Source organism: Canis aureus, chromosome X (assembly GCF_053574225.1).
Source record: "Canis aureus isolate CA01 chromosome X, VMU_Caureus_v.1.0, whole genome shotgun sequence".
NCBI classification, from domain to species: Eukaryota; Metazoa; Chordata; class Mammalia; order Carnivora; family Canidae; genus Canis; species Canis aureus.
Genome location: NC_135649.1, coordinates 80,504,642 through 80,521,803, shown reverse-complemented (window position 1 = coordinate 80,521,803; position 17,162 = coordinate 80,504,642). Strand labels below are relative to the sequence as shown.

Here is a 17,162-nt window from a genome sequence, read left to right as displayed (position 1 = left end):
AAACACAATAAAGCTTCAGGCTTTTAGAGTCAGACCAGGATGGAACTCTACCTTTAACTCCTACAAGTGTATGACTTTGGGGATGCTTCTCTACTTTTGTCAGTTTTAGTTTCTTCATTAGTTATCCTAATGAACTATCTGAAATTGCTCAACATATTATTTTTTTATTATTTATGATAGTCACACACAGAGAGAGAGAGAGAGAGAGAGGCAGAAACATAGGCAGAGGGAGAAGCAGGCTCCATGCCCCGGGAGCCCGACGTGGGATTCAATCCCGGGTCTCCAGGATCGCGCCCTGGGCCAAAGGCAGGCGCCAAACCGCTGCGCCACCCAGGGATCCCTTGCTCAACATATTCATTCATTCATTCATTCATTCATTCATTCATTCATTCATCACACACTTATTGGATGTTTCCTATACTGACAGGCACTGTTTTGAGGGTCAAGGGTAAGTCATAAACAAATTATATCTATCAGTTCACATTCTAATAAAGAGCAGACAAATAACTGTTTATAGCACAGTGGTGTTAGGGCCAAGATAAAAAAAAAAGTACTGGGTTCTAGTAGCAGGGCTTGTAGGAGTGGTTGATGTTCTTCATTTCATGTTGTTTGTCCCTAATATTGAAATCTGTCAGTCACAAGTCCGGAGGCCTGCTTCTGGAATCATTCTTCATGTTTCTATTCACATAGGCTCTTCAATGCTTCAGCTGGCTTTGACTTGACAAGACAAATATTGTAATCCTGAGATTTTCCACAGAGGTGGATCTTATCAACATCTAGAAGTATTTTGTTTTTTTGTTTTTTAAAAATTTTGTTTATTTATTCCTGAGACACACACACAGAGAGAGAGAGAGAGAGAGAGAGAGAGAGAGGCAGGCAGAGACACAAGCCGACTCCACGCAGGGAGCCGGACATAGGACTTGATCCCAGGTCTCCAGGATCAGACCCTGGGCTGAAGGTGGCACTAAACCGCTGAGCCACCAGGGCTGCCCCAGAAGTATTTGATAGTAAAAAAAATACTGATAAAAATAGCTACCACTCATATTTCAAATGTACTTACAGAATCTTATCTTATTCGTTGCATTATAATATTATTATTACTCATTGTGATGCTCAAATTGTCCCATTTAAAAAATTACCTGTGTGTCAAGCACTGTACTAAATGCTTTCTTTATTATGTCTAAACCTTGCACCAAACCCATGACAAAAGTCCTATTTTTATGCCAATTCTATATATTGGGTAACTGAAGTTAAGGGAAATGGAGGGAATTGTCAAGTCATAGTGCCAGTAGAAAATGGCAGTTAATATTACAGACTCAGTTCTAAACACCATTCAAGAAAATGGCAGTTAATATTACAGACTCAATTCTAAACACCATTCAATACTAAAAGAACCAGGGCTCCTTGGAAAAAATGGCTGATTCCAGGGCTGGCAAGGGAAAGTACCAAAAGAGTCTGGAACATCTTGCTGCATCAAAAAAGGTCTCAGAAGCACACATCAAACACATCAAAAAGACACAGGAACAGGAATCAAGGGGCTTCAAGTGACCAAATCTAGGCAAATTTGGGCATCAAAATAAATCATGATGGTAATGGGTTATTATCCAGTGAATAAAATATATATCCATGAACCGATACTGAAACAAATGACATGTTAATAAATAAGTGAGGGAGAGAGAAAAGTCCTTCATTGCAGAAGAATCTTCACCAGTAAATGGAGGAGAGTATTGGAGTTGAAAATAAATAATTTTTAAACCATCATCTATTAATGGATTCAGTTGGGAATCATCAATGGATGATAGAAGAGGATATTTCCATAGCTTCCAAGTATCTCCACACAAAATATTTAAGTGCATAATGGGAATACATTACCTTTACATTGCAGTAATCTGATGAATACAAAGATCTCTCTCTAAATCAAGAGATCAAATTTAATATCACCAATGATGGAATAAATGTATCATGTGCCAAATGATATAATATACTGGGAAGGATACAGTAGCATTTTGTGGTCTTCCTTGCAGAAATGTGTAAGCTGAAATTAATCATGGGAATAGAAAATCAAGTAAACCCAAGTTGAGGGACACTATAGTAAATGGTTCATACTTCTCAACACTGTTACAGTTGCATAACATGCAAATATTATTAATTAATTAATAATTGATTAATTAATAATTATTATTAATAATTTATTATTAATAATTATGCCATATATAAATAATTATTCTTAACTCAAATAATAAGTTTGAGAACTTATTCCACAGTGAAGAAGAATAAAGTGAAATAACAACTAAATATAATAAATGAGATCGGAGGGGCAAGATGGCTGAAGAATAGGGTCCCCAAATCACCTCTACCCACCAAATTACCTAGATAACCTTCAAATCATCCTGAAAATCTACGAATTCGGCCTGAGAATTAAAGAGAGACCAGCTGGAATGCTACAGTGAGAAGAGTTCCTGCTTCTATCAAGGAAGGCGGGGGGGGGGGGAGAAATAAAGAAACAAAAGGCATCCAAGGGGGAGGGGCCCCGCAAGGAGCCAGGCTAAGGCCGGGGCGAGTGCCCCAGGACAGGAAAGCTCCGTCCGGGAGAAGCAGGAGCTGCACCAATCTTGCCGGGCGGAAAGGGGCTCACAAGGAGTTAGAGCAGGACCCAGGAGGGGCGGGGATGCCCTCGGGCTCCCTGGGACACTAACAGACACCTGCGCCCCGGGGAGAGCGCGCCGAGCTCCCTAAAGGGCTGCAGCGCACCCACGCATTGACCCGGGAGCAGCTCGGAGGGGGCTCGGGCGGCGGCTCTGTGAGGAGGGGGCTGCGCAGCCGGGAGAAGCTCCGAGGCGGCTCCGGCAAAGGAAGAGGCTCCGTGCGGAGGGGGCTGCGCGGCTCTGAGAGCAGCTCAGAGGGGCTCGGGCGGCCGCACCGCGCGGAAGGGATGCGTGGCCGGGAGCAGCTCAGAGGAGGCTCCGGCAGAGGAAGAGCCTCCGTGCGGAGGGGGCTGCGCGGCTCTGAGAGCAGCTCAGAGGGGCTCGGGCGGCGGCTCCGCGGAGGGGGCTGCACGGCCGGGAGCGCGAATCCAACAGCGCAGACCGTGAGCACAGGGCGGGGGGACACAGCCCAGGATCCGGCCTCCCCCGGGACGGGCAGAGGCCGGGAGGGCCCAGGACAGCAAGGACGCTCCTGCCCCGAGCTGAGCAGATCAGCGGCCACGCCCCGGAGACTCCAGGACCCTGCAGACGGAGAGCTCCGGAGTTACTGCGGGAGCTGAATCCAGGGCTCCAGAGCTGGCCTCACCACTGGTGTTGTTCCTTCAGGGGCCTCACGGGGTAAACAACCCCCACTGAGCCCTGCAACAGGCAGGGGGCAGAGCAGCTCCCCCAAGTGCTAACACCTGAAAATCACAACAGGCCCCTCCCCCAGAAGACCACCTAGAAGGACAAGTTCCAGGGGAAGTCAAGGGACTCAAAGTATACAGAATCAGAAGATACTCCCCCGTGGATTTTTTTTTTCCTGTTTGGTTCCCCTACCCTTTTTTTCCTTTCTTTCTTTTTATTTCTCTTTTTCTTCTCTTTTTTCTTTTTTTCTTCCTTTTTTCTTTTTTCTTTTTCTCTTTTATTTCCTTCTTTCTCTCTCTTTTTCTCCTTTTCCCAATACAACTTGTTTTTGGCCACTCTGCACTGAACAAAATGACTAGAAGGAAAACCTCACCTCAAAAGAAAGAATCAGAAACAGTCCTCTCTCCCACAGAGTTACATTGAATTTGTACAATTCAATGTATAATTTTTGTACAATTCAATGTCAGAAAGCCAATTCAGAAGCACTATTACACAACTACTGGTGGCTCTAGAAAAAAGCATAAAGGACTCAAGAAACTTCATGACTGCAGAATTTAGATCCAATCAGGCAGAAATTAAAAATCAATTGAATGAGATGCAATCCAAACTAGAAGTCCTAACGACGAGGGTTAACGAGGTGGAAGAACGAGTGAGTGACATAGAAGACAAATTGATGGCAAAGAGGGAAACTGAGGAAAAAAGAGACAAACAGGCAAGCCCTGGTGGCGCAGCAGTTTAGCGCTGCCTGCAGCCAGGGGTGTGATCCTGGAGGCCCAGGATGGAGTCCCACATCAGGCTTCCTGCATGGTGCCTGCTTCTCCCTCTACCTGTGTCTCTGCCTCTCTCTTCGCTCTCTCTGAATGAATAAATAAATAAATCTTCAAAAAAAAAGAGACAAACAATTAAAAGACCATGAGGATAGATTAAAGGAAATAAACGACAGCCTGAGGAAGAAAAACCTACGTTTAATTGGGGTTCCCGAGGGCGCCGAAAGGGACAGAGGGCCAGAATATATATTTGAACAAATCATAGCTGAAAACATTCGTAATCTGGGAAGAGAAACACACATTCAGATCCAGGAAATAGAGAGATCCCACCCTAAAATCAATAAAAACCGTTCAACACCTGGACATCTAATAGTTAAGCTTGCAAATTCTAATGATAAAGAGAAGATCCTGAAAGCAGCAAGAGACAAGAAATCCCTGACCTTTATGGGGAGGAATATTAGGGTAACAGCAGACCTCTCCACAGAGAACTGGCAGGCCAGAAAGGGCTGGCAGGATATATTCAGGGTCCTAAATGAGAAGAACATGCAACCAAGAATACTTTATCCAGCAAGGCTCTCATTCAAAATGGAAGGAGAGATAAAGAGCTTCCAAGACAGGCAGGAACTGAAAGAATATGTGACCTCCAAACCAGCTCTGCAAGAAATTTTAAGGGGGACTCTTAAAATTCCCCTTTAAGAAGAAGTCCAGAGGAACAATCCACAAAAACAAGGACTGAATAGATATCATGATGACACTAAACTCATATCTCTCAATAGTAACTCTGAACGTGAACGGGCTTAATGACCCCATCAAAAGGTGCAGGGTTTCAGACTGGATAAAAAAGCAGGACCCATCTATTTGATGTCTACAAGAGACTCATTTTAGACAGAAGGACATCTACAGCCTGAAAATAAAAGGTTGGAGGACCATTCAAATGGTCCTCAAAAGAAAGCGGGGGTAGCCATCTTTATACCAGATAAACTAAAATTTACCCTGAAGACTGTAGTGAGAGATGAAGAGGGACACTATATCATACTTAAACGATCTATCCAACAAGAGGACTTAACAATCCTCAATATGTATGCCCCGAATGTGGGAGCTCCCAAATATTTAAATCAATTAATAACCAAAGTGAAGAAATACTTAGATAATAATACACTTATACTTCGTGACTTCAATGTAGATCTTACTATACTCGATAGGTCTTCTAAACACAACATCTCCAAAGAAACGAGAGCTTTAAAAGATACACTGGACCAGATGGATTTCACAGATATCTACAGAACTTTACATCCAAACGCAACTGAATACACATATTTCTCAAGTGCACATGCAACTTTCTCCAGAATAGACCACATACTGGGTCACAAATTGGGTATGAACCAATACCAAAAGATTGGGATCATCCCCTGCATATTCTCAGACCATAATGCCTTGAAATTAGAACTAAATCACAACAAGAAGTTTGGAAGGACCTCACACAGATGGAGGTTAAGGACCATCCTGCTAAAAAATGAAAGGGTCAACCAGGAAATTAAGGAAGAATTAAAAAGATTCATGGAAAATAATGAGAACGAAGATACAAGCGTTCAAAATATTTGGGATGGAGCAAAAGCAGTCGTGAGGGGGAAATACATCACAATACAAGCATCCATTCAAAAACTGGAAAGAACTCAAATACAAAAGCTAACCTTACACATAAAGGAGTGAGACAAAAAACAGCAGATAGATCCTACACCCAGCAGAAGAGAGTTAATTAAGATTTGAGCAGAACTCAACGAAATCAAGACCAGAAAACTATGGAACAGATCAACCAAACCAGGAGTTGGTTCTTTGAAAGAATTAATAAGATAGATAAACCATTAGCCAGCCTTATTAAAAAGAAGAGAGAGAAGACTCAAATTAATAAAATCATGAATGAGAAAGGAGAGATCACTACCAACACCAGGAAATACAAACGATTTTAAAACAATATTATGAACAGCTATACGCCAAGAAATTAGGCAATCTAGAAGAAATGAACGCATTCCTGGAAAGCCACAAACTACCAACACTGGAACAGGAAGAAATAGAAAACCTGAAGAGGCCAATAACCAGGGAGGAAATTAAAGCAGTCATCAAAAACCTCCCAACACACAAGAGTCCAGGGCCAGATGGCTTCCCAGGGGAATTCTATCAAACGTTTAAAGAAGAAACCATACGTATTCTACTAAAGCTGTAGGAAAGATAGGAAGAGATGGAGTACTTCCAAATTCGATCTATGAGGCCAGCATCACCTTAATTCCAAAACCAAAGACCCCACCCAAAAGGAGAATTACAGACCAATATCCTTGATGAACATGAATGGAAAAATTCTCAACAAGATACTAGCCAATAGGATCCAACAATACATTAAGAAAATTATTCACCATGACCAAGTGGGATTTATCCCCAGACACAAGGCTGTTTCAACACTCGTAAAACAATCAATGTGATTCATCATATCAGCAAGAGAAAAACCAAGAACCATATGATCCTCTCATTAGATGCAGAGAAAGCGTTTGACAAAATACAGCATCCATTCCTGATCAAAACTCTTCAGAGTGTACGGATAGAGGGAACATTCCTCGACATCTTAAAAGCCCTCTACGAAAAGCCCACAGCAAATATCATTCTTAATGGGGAAGCACTGGGAGTTTTTCCCTAATATCAGGAACAAGACAGGGATGTCCACTCCCACCACTGCTATTCAACATAGTATTGGAAGTCCTAGCCTCAGCAATCAGACAACAAAAAGACATTAAAGGCATTCAAACTGGCAAAGAAGAAGCCAAACTCTCCCTCTTCGTCGATGACATGATACTCTACATAGAAAACCCAAAGGCCTCCACCCCAAGATTGCTAGAACTCATACAGCAATTTGGCAGTGTGGCAGGATACAAAATCAATGCCCAGAAATCAGTGGCACTTCTATACACTAACAATGAGACTGAAGAAAGAGAAATTCAGGAGTCAATCCCATTTACAATTGCACCCAAAAGCATAAGATACCTAGGAATAAACCTAACCAAAGAGGTAAAGGATCTAGACCCTCACAACTATAGAACACTTCTGAAAGAAATTGAGGAAGACACAAAGAGATGGAAAAATATTCCATGCTCATGGATTGGCAGAATTAATATTGTGAAAATGTCAATGTTACCAAGGGCAATTTACATGTTTAATGCAATCCCTAACAAAATACCATGGACTTTCTTCAGAGAGTTAGAACAAAATATTTTAAGATTTGTGTGCAATCAGAAAAGACCCCAAATAGCCAGGGGAATTTTAAAAAAGAAAACCATATCTGGGGGCATCACAATGCCAGATTTCAGGTTGTACTACAAAGCTGTGGTCATCAAGACAGTGTGGTACTGGCACAAAGACAGACACATAGATCAATGAAACAGAATAGAGAACCCAGAAGGGGACTCTGAACTTTATGGTCAACTAATATTTGACAAAGGAGGAAAGACTATCCACTGGAAGAAAGACAGTCTCTTCAATAAATGGTGCTGGGAAAATTGGACATCCACATGCAGAAGAATGAAATTAGACCACTCTTTTTCACCATACACAAAGATAAACTCAAAATGGATGAAAGATCTAAATGTGAGACAAGATTCCTTCAAAATCCTAGAGAACACAGGCAACACCCTTTTTGAACTCAGCCACAGAAACTTCTTGCAAGATACATCCACGAAGGCAAAAGAAACAAAAGCAAAAATGAACTATTGGGACTTCATCAAGATAAGAAGCTTTTGCACAGCAAAGGATACAGTCAACAAAACTAAAAGACAATCTACAGAATGGGAGAAGATATTTGCAAATGACCTATCAGATAAAGGGCTAGTTTCCAAGATCTATAAAGAACTTATTCAACTCAACATCAAAGAAACAAACAATCCAATCATGAAATGGACAAAATACATAAAGAGAAATCCCACAGAGGAAGACATAGACATGGCTAACATGCAAATGAGAAAATGCTCTGCATCACTTGCCATCAGGGAAATACAAATCAAAACCACAATGAGATACCACCTCACACCAGTGAGAATGGGGAAAATTAACAAGGCAGGAAACCACAAATGTTGGAGAGGATGCGGAGAAAAGGGAACCCTCTTACACTGTTGGTGGGAATGTGAACTGGTGCAGCCACTCTGGAAAACTGTGTGGAGGTTCCTCAAAGAGTTAAAAAGCCTACGACCCAGCCCTACGACCCAGCAATTGCACAGTTGGGGATTTACCCCAAAGATTCAGATGCAATGAAACGCCGGGACACCTGCACCCCGAAGTTTCTAGCAGCAATGTCCACAATAGCCAAACTGTGAAAGTAGCCTCAGTGTCCATCGAAAGATGAATGGATAAAGAAGATGTGGTTTATGTATACAATGGAATATTACTCAGCCATTAACGACAAAACCCACCATTTGCTTCAACGTGGATGGAATTGGAAGGTATTATGCTGAGTGAAGTAAGTCAGTCGGAGAAGGACAAACATTGTATGTTCTCATTCATTTGGGGAATATAAATAATAGTGAAAGGGCACATAAGGGAAGGGAGAAGAAATGTGTGGGAAATATCAGAAAGGGAGACAGAACATAAAGACTCCTGACTCTGGGAAACGAACTAGGGGTGGTGGAAGTGGAGGAGGGCGGGGGGTGGGGGTGACTGGGTGACGGGCATTGAGGCGGGCACTTGACGGGATGAGCACTGGGTGTTATTCTGTATGTTGGTAAATTGAACACCAATAAAAAATAAATTTATTATATAAAAAAAATAATAAATGATATTAGATTGAAGAGAAAAATTATAAAATTTTCTATGAATGATGTTATTGAGATATTTTGCCACATTTGAATAAGGTCTGTAAATGAGATATATAATAATAGTGTACTATCAATGTTAATTTGTAGATTTTGGTAATTGTAGTGTGTTTATCAAAAGTTACACTAATGTGTTTAGGGGTAAGAGTACATGTCTGCAGCTCACTCTCAAATAGTTTAGAAAGATGTGTATGTATGTGTGTCTCTATGTGGTGTGTTTAAGAAGAAAAAGAAAGAGGAAGGCCCCTCATCCAAGGAGGCAATACAACTAAGGCTTCAGGCTTCTAGATTCAGACCAGGATGGAACTCTACCTCTATCTCTTATAAGTGTATGACTTTGGGGATGCTTCTCTATTTTTGTCAGCCTTAATTTCCTCCTCTTGTTATGCTAATGAGATACTTGAAACTGCTCAATATTTTCATTCATTCATTCATTCATTCATTCAGTCAGTCAGTCACTCACTCAGAACATACTTATTGGATGTCTCCTATACTGAAAGGCACTGTTTTGGGTATCAAGGGTAAGTCATAAACAAGTTACATCTATCAGTTCACGGTCTAATGAATGAGCAGAAAAATAATTGTCTGTTTATAGCACAGTGGTATTAGGGCCACAAAAAGGAAAGTACTGGGTTTTAGTGGCAGGGTTTGTTAGGAGAGGTTGATGTTCTTCATTTCATGTTGTTTGTCCCTAATATTGAAGTCTGTCAGTTAACAAGTCTTGAAGTCCGCTTCTGGAATCATTCTTCATGTTTCTATTCTTACAGGCTCTGCAATGCTTGAACTGGCCTTGACTTGACAAGACAAATATTGTAATCCTGAGGTTTTTCCCAGAGGTGGTAGATCTTACCTATAACCAGAAGTATTTAATAGTAAAAAAATAAAAAGATAAAAATAGTATACTTGTTTTCAAGTATACTTATAGATTCTTATTTTATTCACTGGGTCATAATCTATTATTATTATTACATACTGTGATGCTCAAATTGTCTCATTTTAAAACATCACCTGTGTTCCAAGCACTATACTAAATGCTTTCTTTACTATGTTTAAACCTTGCCACATACCTATGAGAAAATATCCTATTTTTATGCCAATTCCACATATTGGGTAATGAGTTAAAGGAAATGTAGGAGATTGTCAAGTCATAGTGCCAATAGAAAATGATGCTTAAAAGCAAGATTCCATTCCAAACACCATTCTACACTATAAGAAACCAGGGCTTGGGAAAATGGCTGAGTCCAGGGCTGGAACAGCCAAGTACAAAAAGAGCCTGGAACATCTTGTTGCACCAAAAAAGGTTTCAAAGAAAAGTGGACACATATCAAAGGACATGGGAACAGAAATCAAGGGGCTTCCAGTGACCAAATCTGGGCAAATTAAAGCATCGAAATCAATCATGATGGTAGTGGCTTATTACACAGTGAATAAAATATACATTCATGAACCCATACTGAAACAAATTAAGACATGAATAGTTAATAAATGTGGGTGAGAGGAAAGCTCTTCATTGCAGAAGAATCCTTAGTAGTAAACGGGGAAAAATGATAAAGTTGGAAACATATAATTTTTCAAACATCATGTGTTAATGGATTCAGTAGAGAATCATTAATGGATGATAGAAGAGGATATTTCCATAGTCTCCAAGTATCTCCACACAAAATATTTAAGTGCACAAAAGGAAAATATTAATTTTACTTTGGAATAATCTGATGAATACAACCTTAACCAAGAGAACAAATATAGTATCATCAATGATGAAATAAATGGATATCATGTGCTAATTGATATAATGCAATGAGAAGGATATAGTATCACCTTCTGGTCTTCCTTGCAGAAATGCATAAGCTGAATCTAATCATGAAAACAGAAAATCAGGTAAACCCCAAATGAGGGACACTCTAGTAAATGGTTCATACTTCTCAAAACTGTAATGGTTATGCAAGACAGTAAGTTTGAGAACTTGTTCCGGATTGAAGAAAAAAAGTGAAATAATAACTAGATACATTACATTACATTACATTACATTACATTACATTACATTACATTACACTGGAGAGAAGAATGGACAAACCATAAAATTTATAAAATTTTCTATAAATGACATTTTTTCAAAATTTTATTTATATTCTAGTTAACATATAGTGTAGTATTAGTTTCAGGAGTAGAATTTAATGATTCATCACTTACATATGACACCCAGTGCTTATCATAACAAGTGCTCTCCTTAATACTCATCCATCACTCATTTAGCACAACCCACACTAACGTCTCTCCATCAACCCTCAAGTTGTTCTCTATCACTAAGAGTCTCATGGTTTGCTTCCTTCTATCTTTTTTCCTTCTCATATGTTCATCTGTATTGTTTCTTAAATTCCCTGATGTTTATAGAAGTATTATCAACAACAGTCAGACTATGGAAAGAGCCCAAAATGTCCACCGACTGATGAACCTATCTATCTATCTATCTATCTATCTATCTATCTATCTATCTATCTAATGGAATATCACTCAACTATCAAAAAGAATGAAATCTTGCCATTTGTTATGACATGGATGGAGCTACAGTGTACTGTGGTAAGAGAAATAGATCAGTCAGACAAAGACAAAGACCATACAATTTCACTCATATAAATCACTTTGTTAAGATAATTGGCCACATTTGAATAAGGTCTGTAAATGAGATATATAATAATATGGTATCAATGTTAATTTATTGATTTTGATGATTGTAGTGTGCTTACACAAAAGAATATCCTTGTTCTCATGAAGGTACTCTAAGGTATTTAGGGGTAGAAGGACATATTTACAGCTTAATTTCAAATAGTTTGGAAACAATTTGTATGTATATGTATCAGTATACGGTGTGTTTAAGGAGAAGAAAAGGTAAGAGAGAAGACAAAGAGAGAGTCAGAGAGAGGGAAGGAGAGAGAATAAGAGAGCCAAAAATACACAAAATATTAACAACTGAAGTATTGGGGTCAAGTAAAACAGGAATTTTCTGTCCCTGGGTATACCCTTGAGGGTGTAGACGCCATATAAAGACACAATATTAGACACCATAACCAAAGGAATGAGTATAGGCAGAGAAGATAAAGGGACTAAGGGATTGAGTTCCAAGGCAGGTCAATGTCAGGAGGTCACAAGGAGAGGAAGAGAGCCAGCTAAAGGAGATTGAGGAGGTCAGAGAACAACCAGAAAAGTATTGTCCTGGAACCCAGGTGTATATATGTCAACTTGGCTTTGTTTCCCTAGCAAACCCTGAATAATATACCAGGAAAGAAAGTACTTCCAGAAGGAGTGAGTGGTCAACTCTGTCCAAAATTACTGATAAGTCAACTGAGGAGAGGACTGTGAGACAACCACTTGATTTAGAAATACTGATGAAAATGTTACCTTGACCAGAACAGTTTCACTTTAGTAGAAGGTGTGTAAGCTTGATTGGTATATGATTGAGACAGAAAAGGAGAGGAATTGGAGACAGCCAGTGTAGAAAACTCTCTCCCTGTGAGGTTTGATATCAGGGGAGGATACATGGTCTCACAGGTGGTAGAAGCAGTGAGTTTAAAAAAGGCTTTTTGCTTGTTTTGTTTTGGATTTTGTTTTGTTGTATTTCAAATACGAAAACAACACCAGTTTGTATGCTGACAGGAATAATCTAACAGAGGGAGGGAAAGTGATGATGATCTTACAAATGCCCTGAGATCATGGATTTCTTTTTTGGTTTAGCCAGTCTAGGTGAGAATTCTCTGATAGTTGTGACAAAAAGAATTATCACTAACCAAGTAAGCAATGTCTTGACATATCTACAACTTTGCTCTTTTATGCCTATTGAGCAGGTATGATTTTATTTATTTATTTTTAAAGATTTTATTTATTCGAGAGAGAGAGAGAGAGAAAGAGAGAGAGAGAGAGAGACAGGCAGAGGGAGAATCAGGCTCCCCCAGGGAGTCCGATCTGGCACTCAATCCCTGAACTCCAGGATCACACCCTGAGTAGAAAGCAGAGCTCAACCGCTGAGTCATCCAGGCATTGCTGAGCAGGTATAATTTTAAAAAGTGCTCTCATTCTGGCTCGGATAATAAATTTTACGTAGTTTGGATGATAAATTATATAGGCACATGAATTAGTTAGGAACATCAGTTCTGAAGCCATAGATTCCAAACCTGGGCCGGTCACTTACAAGCTGTCACAGTGGAAAGATTACCTAATTTCTGTATTCAAGTTCTTCATATAAAAATGGGGCTGTTAATGACACATATGTCATGGTATTGTGCTGACTAAATGAGGTAAAGCACCTACAGAGCTGACAAAAGAACTTGCCAAATATGGTAAATATTTCATAAATATTAGGTATTGTTAAATTTGCATGCAGCGTGATGCAAATTTCCCCTTTACAGTAAAGAATGTAAACTGCTTGCAGATCTGTTTTCCCTATCAACATATAAACTAAAACGTAAATAGTTAACATGTGACTAAAAGTGAGATCATTCACAGATGCATTTTATCATTGGGAAACATGGAAATAGAGTATTTAAGATACAAAGGAAATTTAAAAATAAATGTTAATCAATGGACTGTCAAGATGCTTGGTGTTATGTATAAATTTATGTGTCACCTTGACTGGGCCAAAGGGTGGCCAGATATTAGGTCAAACATTATTCTGAGTGTGTGTGTCTGTGAAGGTGTTTACGGGCAAGGCTAATATTTGCATAGGTAGACTGAGTAAAACAGACTGCCCTCTCCAGTGTAGGTGTCCTGTATCCAATCAGTTGAAGGCTACGTGGAACAAAAAGGCTGACTTTCCCTCAAGCAGGACGGAATCTATCCTGCCTGGCTGCTTGAGGTAGAACATTGTCTTTTCCTGCCTTTAGACGTGGAGTGAAAGATCAAAACTTCTTGAGAACTGACCCCAGCAGCTGGTGGATTGCAACTTAAAGCATTGCCTCTCCTGGTTCTCAGGCCTTTTGACTTGGGCTGGAACTACACTAGAGTTCTCCTGCCTCTTACCTTGCTGGCATAGATGTTGGTCTTCCTAGCTCCCATACTCATGTGAGCCAGTTCATCACAATAACACACACACAAACACACACACACACACACACACACTCTCTCTCTCTCTGTTTTTCTCTCTCTCTCTACACACACACACACACAAGCACACACGATGCTACTGATTCTGTTCATCTGGAAAACTCTGACTAATACACTTGGGAAGGCACAAGCCACTTGTTAAAAGTACAACTGCATGACAACATGATCTAAGTCCGTAAAGAGTGGGCATTGTGTTCATAGGACTCAGACAACCAGGGTCATAAAAAAAAGGTTTACATAAATAATCAAATGATGGTTATTCGAGGTTGTGGTAGGTAGACTTCTAAAACTGGTCTCCTAACATTTCCCACCACAATCTCAGATACCATGAATAAGATGAATTATCTTGTGCATATTTGTGTTGTTACATGGCTAAAAGGATTTTACAGGTGTACTGAAAGTTACTAAACAATGACCTTAAATAGAGAGATTATACAAAAAAGCCTAATCTAATCACAGGAGCTCTTTAAACCTTTCTCTGGCTGGCAGCAGAAGGGGAAGCAAGAGAGATTTGAAGCAGAAGAAGAACCTGACACACCATTGCTTGTTTGAAGATGGAGAGAACTGCAGGACGAGAACTACAGCCAGCCCCTCTAGAATCTGAGAGCAGCCCCAACAACATCCTGCTCCACAGGAGCTGAATTCCTCTAACCACCTGAAAGAGCTTGGAAATAGTTTCCTTTCCAGAGCCTCCAGGTAAGATCCCAGCCCAGTTGACACCTTGATTTCAGCCCTGTGAGACCCCAAGCAGAGAACTCACTAGATCCATGCCACACAACTGACCCATAGAAACTGTGAACTAATAAATTAGTGGTTAAGATGCTAAATTTGTCACAATTTGTTGTGCAGCCACAGAAAAACTGATATCAGGTATTTAAGTTATTACTGCATTGAACCTGTTGTGGTTAAGGTAATTCTCTGTATTATCCAACTTAATGGAGAGAATGGGACATAATTTCTGTCCCAGCCATAACCACATGTAGCTCTAAGGTGCAAATTAAAATAAGCACAGCCAAAGTCACAGTGCAGAGAATTCTAACTCTTGTGTAGTGAAGATTAGTTGTAATATAGAGGCAAGAATGGATAGCTTGAAGTATGACAGTAACAAGAAGGATATGTCCCAGTAAGATGCGTGCCATACTTAGTGTGAAGGAGTTCCATGCTGGAGCTGCCCACTCAGTCTCTGCCCTTTAGATAAGGCAGAACGTTCAGTTCCAAGGATATCTTATGGGGCAACAACAGACATGCACAGCCAGGGGAATTGTAGATAAGGGCTCTGAATTAAACTTAAATAAATTATTATGAAAAAGGGTCCTGGGGGCTCTTGGGGGGCACAGTTGTTAAGCAGCTGACTCTTGGTTTCAGCTCAGGTCATGAACTCAGGGTCCAGGGATTGAGCCCTGTGATGAGCACCATGATGAGTAAGGAGTCTGCTTTAGGACTCTCTCTCTCTCCCTCTGCTCCTCCCCCATCCTCCTCCTCCTCCTCCTCTTCCTCCTCTTCCTCTTCCTCCTCCTCCTCTTCCTCCTCTTCCTCTTCCTCCTCCTCCTACTACTTCTTCTTCTTCTTCTTCTTCTTCTTCTTCTTCTTCTTCTTCTTCTCTCTCTCTCTCTCTCTCTCTCTCTCTCTCTCTCCCTCTCTCTCTCCCCCCCCCAATTGATCAGTCTTTAAGAAGTAAAAGGGTCTGATGTCATAGACATTCTTTGAGGCTTGAGAGTCAGACAGACTGGCTCCAATACTCTGTGAGCCTAGTTGAGTTCCAGAATTCTAATTTAATGTGTGTGTGTGTGTGTGTGTGTGTGTGTGTGTGTGTGTGTAAAACACTTCCCTGATAAAGAATTTTGACAAATATTTACGGACCACTGGGGTTAAGATCCGCCTGTATGATTTTCTGTACTAAGATAGCTGGATCAGCTTGAATGATCCCTCTAATCCCAGAGCCTACCAAAGTGTGTGGTACATATGGATTATCTGACTTTCATCCCATTCCCTATGTTCAATAGCTTCCAGTACCAGTGTATTGCTGACCTCCTGACTTCATAATCAGTGCTGGCCTTTCTAATAATTTTTCAGTTTCTGAAATGTCCTCACAGTGGAAGAAGTTTTGAAATTCTCCTAGGCTTTTCAAATGCAAAGTGATCGATACACAGTATTCACACCTGTAAAGAAGTTTAACTGGAGAAATAAGTTAATAAATATAAGATTGGTAATGTGATTATTATTTGGTGAAATTTATAAACTTTCAAGAACATGGGATCACGTTGGTGAGTCCCCAAAGAGTGGAATTTTGAGGTACAGACATACGTGTTCATAGTCACGAGGACTCAGTTCTCCTGATCTGACTCCTGCTCCTATTGCGCTATTCTTTCTCAGTCCAATTCTTTGTCTCTTCTTCCTCTTTTCCTCTCGTGCACTGCAAGTGTACCCTATGGAGACCTCTAATTCACAAATTACATTCCGTTTTTTTGTTTGAAAAACAAAAGTACAGGGAAACCTGTGAGGTACTTAAGTGCTGGGACCATGTTTTGTTTGTTTTTTGCATATCCTGTATGAAGCAGACTACATGAAACGTGGTTTGTTGAATTCATCTATTTCATACAGAAACACTGACAACAAAAATGCCCACTTCCAATCTGCAGGTAGTACGGCCGATATTTTTCATAGCAGTGCTGTATGTGTGGCTTTTCAGTCTCAGGTGCCATGCAAGCCCTTCTAGAAGATAGAAGCCCCTCTAGAAGAGGTGTTGGAGGAATGGAAATCTGGTCTGTTTGTCCATGTGCCTCTATATAGCACATAACATTCTTTTCAGCAGCACACAATATGCCTTACAGTAACAACGCCAGGGGCCTTAGTCATGTATATGCCTTTTCATATCTGCCACTCCTGACTATAATGTCATAAACTCAGTATCTCATGTAAAGGAAAAGTATTATTTGCAAGAGCAAGACTCAAAGTAAATAGACTGATAACATAGCAATGGTAGAGAATATTTTAACTGACGTTGGTGACTTTCAAAAACACAGGGATTTATTTGCATTTTGTTTAAACGTCAGAATATGCTGACCAATGCAGGCAATGGTTGTGACAGGAGTCCTAAATCTCAGGTCTGCCACTTTCTAGCC

General features: G+C 40.2%; 1 long non-coding RNA gene across 1 annotated transcript in view; it reads right to left on the bottom strand.

The window, feature by feature from the left end:
- Positions 1-9,609: 9,609 nt before the first annotated feature.
- Positions 9,610-17,162, bottom strand: part of LOC144309004 (uncharacterized) — a 54,555-nt gene continuing 47,002 nt past the window's right edge. Inside the window, exon 3 of the long non-coding RNA XR_013375155.1 lies at positions 9,610-9,796. This is a non-coding gene — a long non-coding RNA (uncharacterized LOC144309004). The remainder of the gene's footprint in view (positions 9,797-17,162) is intronic.